Here is an 8,739-nt window from a genome sequence, read left to right as displayed (position 1 = left end):
TTCTGTGTGTGGTGGTCATTGAAATCATTTATGTGAAGTCTCTCTTCTATTAAGGCCGGAGGACGTGGGGTGGTGTCTCCCTAAACTAGGGGGAAATGACTTGTTCTGCCCTCCTCCCTGGGAACGCTGGTGTTTCCAGGTCTCTGAACTTGGCTCCCACACTGGGAGAGTGGCTGTGGCTTCTGGAGCCCGTTTTGTGCGGGACTGACTCCTTCACTTGCTTTATTCCCCATGGTCTTTGCTGCTTTATGATGCAGGGATGAGGAAGTTGGGCCCTGGGGCCTTGTCTGTGCCTGAAGGGCCCGATGCAGAAACTCCTCGTGGGAAGGATGTTCCTTGAGGGCAACTTTTGGAGTCTTTTCCTACTTTTAACTGAGAAGTAGCTATTCACATGGTTCTATTCTGCTAGTGTGTTTCAAAATAATTGGTGTAGAGTTACGAAGATGTCCGAGACACCCATGATCCACTCCGGGCCAGTGCCAGACATTGAGCTCAGATGCATTCAGACCACATTCAGACGCCAAAGATTCTTGCTTGGTTATTCTCAAACTTATGAGAATCTAAAACGCGAGCCACGGTATGGATTTTCTCTTGAGCCCCCATGACTTTGCCTTGTATTTTGGGCATGAATGACTTCATCAAGGGGAAAGAATTTGAGGAAGGAGCCTCTGAGGCTAGGAGGGGTGGGTGGGAAGGGGCGGTGGGAAGAGGAGGGAAAAGGAGCTGTAGAGGGAAGAGCCAGGCTGGGGCTGCGGAATCTCCTCATGTTGCTCCCCCACCCCTGGCGCGAGGCCTCAGGGACTGACTGATTTTCCCACAGGAAATGTGTATGATTGCGTGTCTGTTTTGTGGGCTGGCCATTTGGATTGAGGGAATGTCCGTGTTGTGATTCCTTATTGATTCGAAGGTTGAAAAGGTTTGTGCTCAATACACGGGTCTCTTGGTGCGATGAGAAATGTGATCGCAGCCGCCTTCAGGGTGGGTAGAGCCCTTGAGGCCCTCAGTGGTGGCCGGTGTCGGCCTTCGTTTCCCTGGGTGAGCTGCCCTCAGGGTGGGAAGGGAGGTCCTCGGTGGTGGTCGCTTTGGCCTTCGCCTCCGTGGGTGAGTATTGCTCCATCCCCGGCTCTCCGACTCCTTGCCTGGCATCTTCTTCGTTGGATGCCGTGATCCATCAACTTTGCCCACGCGTGTCCTGTAGACTAGTGCTGACTGTAGGTTCAGGAGTGGTCAGAGGAGGCCCTCGTGATGCGAAGCTAAACGTTTAATGATGGCGCTGCTGAGTGCATGAGCCGCGTCAGCCCAAGTGTCTGGGTAGGAGGGAACCGCGGGGTGGAGGGAAGACTGGACAGATGGGTGCTTTCCTCGGCCCCTGGGACCACAGCCAGGTCCATGCTCAGACCTCCTGGTTTCTCCCATATTTTCATAAATAGCAAGGGAAGGACTCGGGGCACCCAGGGACCTCAGGGGGTGTAAGCTGTGTCCTCGCGTGGCCCCAGCTGTGGCCAGTGATGTTATTCTCTTTAACCTCAGGCTTATTTTGTATAAAAACACAAAGGGACAGAAGTAGTTCAAGGGCCTCTAAAGACTTACGTAATTGTTAATAGGCCTACTTTTATGCTTTCTTATGTATTAAGAGCAAATCATGAAACAAACTCATTTCTGTTTGAAGAAATCTTGACGATTCTCATTTTTGTGGCAAGCAACATTGATTCTTTGCTTAGTGAGCGTTAGTGCCCTCCTGCCCAGTGCTGCTGCCTGGCGTGTCCTCGCACACACCTCTGTCCATTGGTCTCCATTCACCTTTCCGCCTTGAATTGTAGGAGGGGCGCTAGGATCTTAGGGCTAGAAAGAAACTCTGAAGACCACTTTTAGAGGCGGCTTCTGGTCAGGGCTCTCCAGAGAGACAGCCAGCCGGGTGCGCATGTGTCTCCAGCGGGAGGGCTGTTGCAGGAGCTACAGAGTCCAAGAAGCCCCAGGACCCACAGCCTGCAAGCTAGAGTCCTGGGAGGGTGTGGCTTGAAGACTTGAGAAGCGGAGGGTGCAGATCCCACCCGGGTCTGAGGAGCTGAGACCCAGGAGCATGGGCTGCAGAAGACAAATGTCACTGGCCCATCAGCCAGACAGGTGGAGTGAACCCAGTTTTCCCCGCCTTGCTGTTTCACTCGGGCCCTGGGTGGATAGGGTGGTGCCCCCCACACTGGCGAGGATGGGTCTCCAACTCAGTCCAGAGGCAAACATGCATCTCACAGAAATAATGCAGAACCAGCCATCTGGGCACCCTGGGCACGCTCAGGTTGATGCACAAAAACAACGCCGCGCGTGGCGCTGACGTCTACGTGTTCGCATCACTCCACGCACATTGCTCGGTCATCGCCTCGGTGAGTTTGTAAGCTCGTTGTGTGGTTCTGGGGCTCTTTGTCCCGGTGGTGGTGGTGGTGGTGATGACAGGCTCCCCACTACCCCAGCTCAGGTATGGAAGGTGATGGCATCAACGGCTCCTTGTTTCTCAGACACTTGAGCGGGTGCTCTGTGCGGCCAGTTCCACCTGCAGCAGCATCTGTTCCCTATGCCGATTCCATTCGGAGTATGTGCCTCCCTTCTATTGAGGGTGCAGCCTTCTTTCAGAGAAGAACTGTGTCCTGTTCGCCTATATCTCCTGTGGTGTATCTCATGGTTGAATAAGTAGCTATAGTGTACCTCGGTGGCTGAATGATAGGTTCATTAGAAGGAAAACTTTATAATTTTTTTTTTTCTTTTTGGGATGGAGTTTCACACTCAATGCCCAGGCTGAAGTGCAATGACATGATCTTGGCTGATTGCAAACTCTCCCTCCCGGGTTGAAGTGATTCTCCTCCCTCAGCCTCCCAAGTAACTGGGGCTATAGGCGTCTGCCACCATGCCTGGCTAATTTTCGTATTTTCGTTAGAGACGCGGTTTCACCCTGTTGGCCAGGTTGGTCTTAAACTCTTGACCTCAGGTGATGCACCCACCTCGGCCACCCAAAGTGCTGGGATTACGGCCATGAGCCACCACACCCAAGAACTTAATACCTTTTTTTAAAAAAATCATAATGGGCTTGTTAAATGCTTACGTTAATGTTTATTTTTTAAAATGTTATCTGTGACCTTTCAGCTTTTCATAGCACTTCTTGTGTGAATATTTTAAAAAGGCCCTTTACTCGTGGAGGAGAAGCGGTTATCCCTTTCAGCAGAGGGAGATGGAGGAACAGGCCCTGGTGGGTCTGAGCACAGGCAGTCACGCCAGCCTTGGTGCTTGCTTAGGTCTGTTCTCCGTTCACCGTAGCCGCATCCACTCTCATTGTCAGCTTAAAAATAAGCTTTTTCCTCTTTCTAATCAGAACAGTTAGTTTGTTAACCATCACGTTAAGGTATCGAGAATGATGGCTTTCAGGCCTCAGATATGACACAAGTAATAAATGCAGCTGACCCTGAACAACATGGGTTTTGAGCTTCGAAAGATCACTTATGTTAATTATTTTCCAACCAACCCTTACTGAAAAAAACCTAGCTTTGTGGAGGGCTGACGTTTCCTACATGCGGTTCCATAGGGTGGCCGCCGAGTCCTGTGGATACGTAGATTTGGGTAAACTCGAGGAGTGTTCTGGAATCCATGTCCCTGTGTATACAGAGGGACAACTGCAGCTTTTTAAAAGTTTGTGTCCTGCCTTGTCCTAAAAAGGCTCCAAGGTGGATGCAAAATTATTTCATCCTTTTGGTTTTCTTGGTGGGATACTGATGTTTATTCTTCAGTGTCTAAAATCCTGAGTGAACAGAGTTAGTGCTTCAGGAACAAAGCCAGTCTGGAAACACATATTGAGATATCCACCTTTTCTTCATGGTTTCACAAAAGGCCATGATCATATTTTATTCGGTTGAACTGTAGGAAACTGCCAATATTTGCTGTTTTTGGCCTACAAAATGGCAAGTTCGTACGATATTAAAAACAAAGGCTTCCTGGATGGGGAAAATAGGAATCGGTGAGAACCTGAAGTTGTCTGCCATGGCCTCTGAGTCACAGGTAAATAAACCTGTGTGAGGGGAAGTTGGCTGTACAGTATTTTCCTTCTGTTTTGAGACTGTCAGAAAAAGGAAAGTTCCATTGCGTTGGGTCCCTTTTCCTCACCTTTGCTGCAGAGGGGACTTGCCATTATTCCTCTTGGTTCCAGTGCTCAGGAGGCTGATGCCACATAGAAGACCTGCAGGTCGCTGGATGTGTGAAACAGGCATCGGACACGCTGTGCACCTTGGGACGCATCTGAGAAGTACGTGCTTGCAGCAGGTCTGAGGTGAGGGCGTGTTCCATCTCCTCTCCCTTCTCTGGCTTTGCAGGCCTTTGAAGTTGGTCCTGGAAAGTGAAATTAGTTAATGCTGATTTAAGCTCCAGGTCAAAGCCGGGGGGCCGAAGAGACCCGCCCTTCACTAGGGGTGTGAAGCATTGGGCCCTCCCATCAGGAGGCAGCAGGGACTCGAGAAAGCCGCACATGCCCTCCAGTTCCCTTATGTTGAAATTTTTTGTACTCGGTCATGCCAAGTCATTTGGGAGGCAAATGGGGGGGGGTTCACATGGGGGTGTGCAGTATTCTTAGGTGTCAGGTGCGAGAGTTGAATTTGTAGAAGCTGTGCGGATAGGAAAGGGCCTCAGGGAGTGCTGTTTACACGGAGCCAATTTAACGCGAGATCTGTGCTCTGCCTGGGTCCGTGTCTGACCGATGTCTCCCAGTCTGCAACAGGACGTTGACGTGACTCAGCGCCATCGTCCCACTCTGTGTAGACGTCTGAGGATCTGTGCGCTGCTGCTCTGTGAGAATGAGTTGTGATAATGAACTGAGAAACAGTGAACAAACCCTGAATTGGTTAGCACTGTTTCCACGGCCACTTCAGCCGTGGTTGGAGTCATTCATAATAAAGTGTGCTGGACTCCTATGCAGAGCTCTGAATTTCAGAGGCCCTCTAACTCGGCAGCTAACCAGTCGCTTCCTTCAGAAGACATTTGAGTCCCCTTTACCTACCAGGGTGACCCTGGGAGTTTGAAGATGAGTGAGACAAGCCCTCCCTGTCTTGTGGATTTTACTGTCCAGAGGGGAGACAGATGTGGATGGTGAATGGGGCCCTATCAGAGGTCAGCGCACGTCAGTTTTATTTCTTCAGCACTTGCTGTGTTCAGGCGGTGCCCCGGGCCACGTGCAGAGCATCTGGGGACCCTGCCCATGGCATCCCAGGCACAGCTAGCATCTGCCCCATTTTCATACTTGGCCTGAGTTTTGAGGAAGTACCGAGGATGGCTTCTGCCTTTGCTGGAGAGAGTTGGAAGTCAGGGCAGCCCTCCACAAGGAGATGATCGCCAGCTGATTCCTCAAGAAAGAGAGGTGGTCCCTACATGGGCAGAGCAGGGCAGCATGCACAGACCAGGGTGTGGGGTCTGGGGCATGTGCATCTGAGTGGGGTCTGCTGGGAGACAGCAGGGGTGAGGTGTGAAGGCAGTTGGAATTCATAGGATAAATTATCACTAAGGCGATGCTGGGAAAACATAAAATTGAGATTCTCTGGGGTAAACGTGGACTTAGGGTGACCCTGGGCATGGGTATTTTCAGGCTCTGAAGGCAAAGATTTAGGAAATTGGGGCAGAGCTGAGCCCCAGATGAGGATGAAGACCACCCTTGGGATGTTGAACGAGACAGGGGTGGAAACCCAGTGAATGTCGTGGGTTCAGTCCAGGAGGAAGGCAGCAGAGGAGACCGGTGTCCTCAAAGGCCCCGTGGGGCCTGCCTCTCAAAGTGCTGGGATTACAGGCATGAGCCACTGCTCCCTGCCAATACTTTTAAAATTTCTAAGCTACTCTCTCTCATACCCACTCCAGTTTTTTTTTTTTTTTTTTTTTTTTTTAGACTAGGTTTATGGCTATATTTTTTCCAAGGGAACCAAACAGTTACCTGTTTGAAGTACAAATAACACCGTGTTTAAAAACCGAAAATGCCAATTTGCATAGAAGTTTCCAAATACCCAGTTGGTTTGAGCCTTGCATTGCAGTGTCACTACCTGCTCTTAAATTTCTACACGATGTATAGATAGCGAGGCAGGGGGATGGCTCGTACATCTTCAGGTTTCGATTCTACTAACTTGGGCTATATTTTCATTTATTTTGGCACATCTGTGGGTGTGGCAAGCAAGGCCAGGGTATTTATTTTGAAGCTTGTCCAATAACAGTTGGGAAGATTTTCACATTTTTAGAATTTTCATAGTAATAGTTATAATTTACAAAGAATTTAAAATTGTGTAGTCATTATTTTGCTTTTTTCTAGATATGCCCTGAAACAGGGTTGCTAACTATCATTCTACATCACAGGATTCAGAACGGACCATTTTGGAGTAGACGCCTGTAATCGAGGAATTCCGCCTAGTCAGTTCACTTTAAACTTGTTTAAAAGGTTTTCTTTATCCTAGTTGGCACCTGTGGCTATAGTTTGTTTTCACTGCTGAGGAATATTCCAGGATGGAAACTGTAATTCATCTGTTTTTCATATCGGTGGACATTTGGATTATTTTGGGAGGGTGTGTATGTCTATTCAGCCTTCGTTTTTTCAGGATTTTTTGTAGAAGATAATGTAACAGTGTAACATCCTCTGCTACGGAGACAACACGAACCCAGATTACAGCCACACAGACACACACACAGACTCTCAGGCCTTGTTACCAACGCACAGAACCATTTTCTTAAGTTGAAACACAGTAGCAGAACCTGAAGCCATGTGAACGGGTCCTCCGGTCTTACACTTGGAATTCACTTTTTATTACTATGTCTGCTAATTAGGAAGCATATCAATTATACAGAAATCTGAGAATATAAAATTATATGTTTATGACAGAAAAAAAACTTATTTAATACTACAGAACACATGGCTATGTTTTTCCCTCATGGCCCACCACTGTTTTCTTTGCTTGAAATGGGAAATGACACTTGAAGGCGGTTTTCTAGCCATTGTTAGCCTGGCATAGTTCTTCAGAGACAGAGGATGTAAAGCACATGGAAAATTTCTGTCTGTGGAATGTGATTTCCCGGTCACCTCATTCAGGCTGCTGCCGCCTTCCCCTCTGGCCGCCTGCATCATGGGATGTCTGAGGGAGGTCCCTGTTTCATCCTCTGAAATTCGGAAAAGGAAGGAGAGGAGAGCGTACAGGGTGTGGTGCATTTGTGTCGGTCCTTCGAGGTTTTATTTGGAGTCTCGGCTGCCTTGTTGGTTCCTGCCTTTATGTCCCTAGCTCGTGGCTTTGTCCTTGTGTCTAACTCACAGGCAGACAGATGGAAAGGGAAGTTGTATTCGGCCAACAGCTTGATCTTATTCTCAAGGCTCAAATCGGCTGGGTATTTGGAGACTTCTGTGCAAATGGGCATTTTTGGTTTTTAAACACGGTGTCTTATTTGTACTTCAAATGGGTAACTGATTCTCTTGGAAAAAATAGAGCCATAAAGCTGGTTCTTTAAAAAAAAAAAAAAAAAAAATGGAAGTAGGTGTGAGAGAGTGGCTTAGAAATTACACCAGTTATGGTTGGGCGTGGTGGCTTATGCCTGTAATTCCAGCACTTTGAGAGGAGGAGGCAGGTGGATCCCCTAACGTTAGGAGCTTGAGACCAGCCTGGTCAACACGGTGAAACCCCGTCTGTACTGAAAATATGAAAATTAGCCTGGCATGGTGACAGGTACCTGTAATCCCAGCTACTTGCGTGGCTGAGGCAGGAGTATCACTTGTACCCGGGAGGCAGAGGTTGCAGTGAGCCGAGATCGCATCACTGCACTCCACCGTGGGCGACAGAGCAGAAACTCCATCTCAAAATAGAAAAAAAAAAAACAAAACAAAACTACCCAGTAATGGAAACCTGATTGCGTCATCTGTGATGGAGATGGCAGATTATTTCATTTTTAGTGACAGGATGAATTGGATATGTTTGCAGTATTGATCTTGACAAGGGAAATGGTGAGAACCAAATGTGCCTCCCAGCTTGGGCCTCGCTGTTGGCAGAAGACCGTGGCGGGCAACAGACTGGAGACTCGGAGAGCGAGGGGAGAGTTCTCACGCTGTGTCGCTGGTGCAGTCTGTGCTACTGGACTCCTGCTGGAGGGAGCGGCCCCTTTGCCTTGCAGACTTTGGTGCTGTGGAGATCTTGGGACGTGCCCCTCCTGGCACACCTGTGGGTGTGGCGAGGAGTGCCAGGGCTGAGGCACAGGTGTTGAGCCCGGAACGTGGGACAGGAGAGGCTGCATATGCCGGCAGGCGTCTGCTGCAGCAGCCGGGGGTTTCCGCAAGGGGGCGGGGCGTTGGTTTTCCTCCTTCAATTTGGGTGGGGAGGGTGTCCTGGGGTGCTGTGTCTGCACTTGTGTTGCTCTGAGGTCAAGCTGTGGCCCCGAGTCCCTGTCCCTCTGCCAAAGTGAGGGTTTGCCCATTTTCAGGTCAGATTTCCCTTGGGTCCGGGCCTCTAGGAGTGGGGGACATTCCAAGGGGACGTGAGCACGGTGGACGCGCGTGGGCCTCTTCCTCTTCCCCCAGCTCCTGGGCTGTGTGTGAAGAGCTGCCCAGCGGAATCACCCTCCTGCCTGGTGTTTCATTCACCAGAAATCATTCTCATTGTGGACTCTTGAGTCAAATGTAATCCAGGAATGGAACGTGCTGTTGCTGGATGCCACACACAGCATTAGGAGCCTAGTTGGGGATTATATGGTCTTGCC

The sequence above is a fragment of the Chlorocebus sabaeus genome, chromosome 14 (genome assembly GCF_047675955.1).
Source record: "Chlorocebus sabaeus isolate Y175 chromosome 14, mChlSab1.0.hap1, whole genome shotgun sequence".
NCBI classification, from domain to species: Eukaryota; Metazoa; Chordata; class Mammalia; order Primates; family Cercopithecidae; genus Chlorocebus; species Chlorocebus sabaeus.
The sequence above is the reverse complement of the archived record's forward strand: the minus strand, read 5'-3'. Positions refer to the sequence as shown.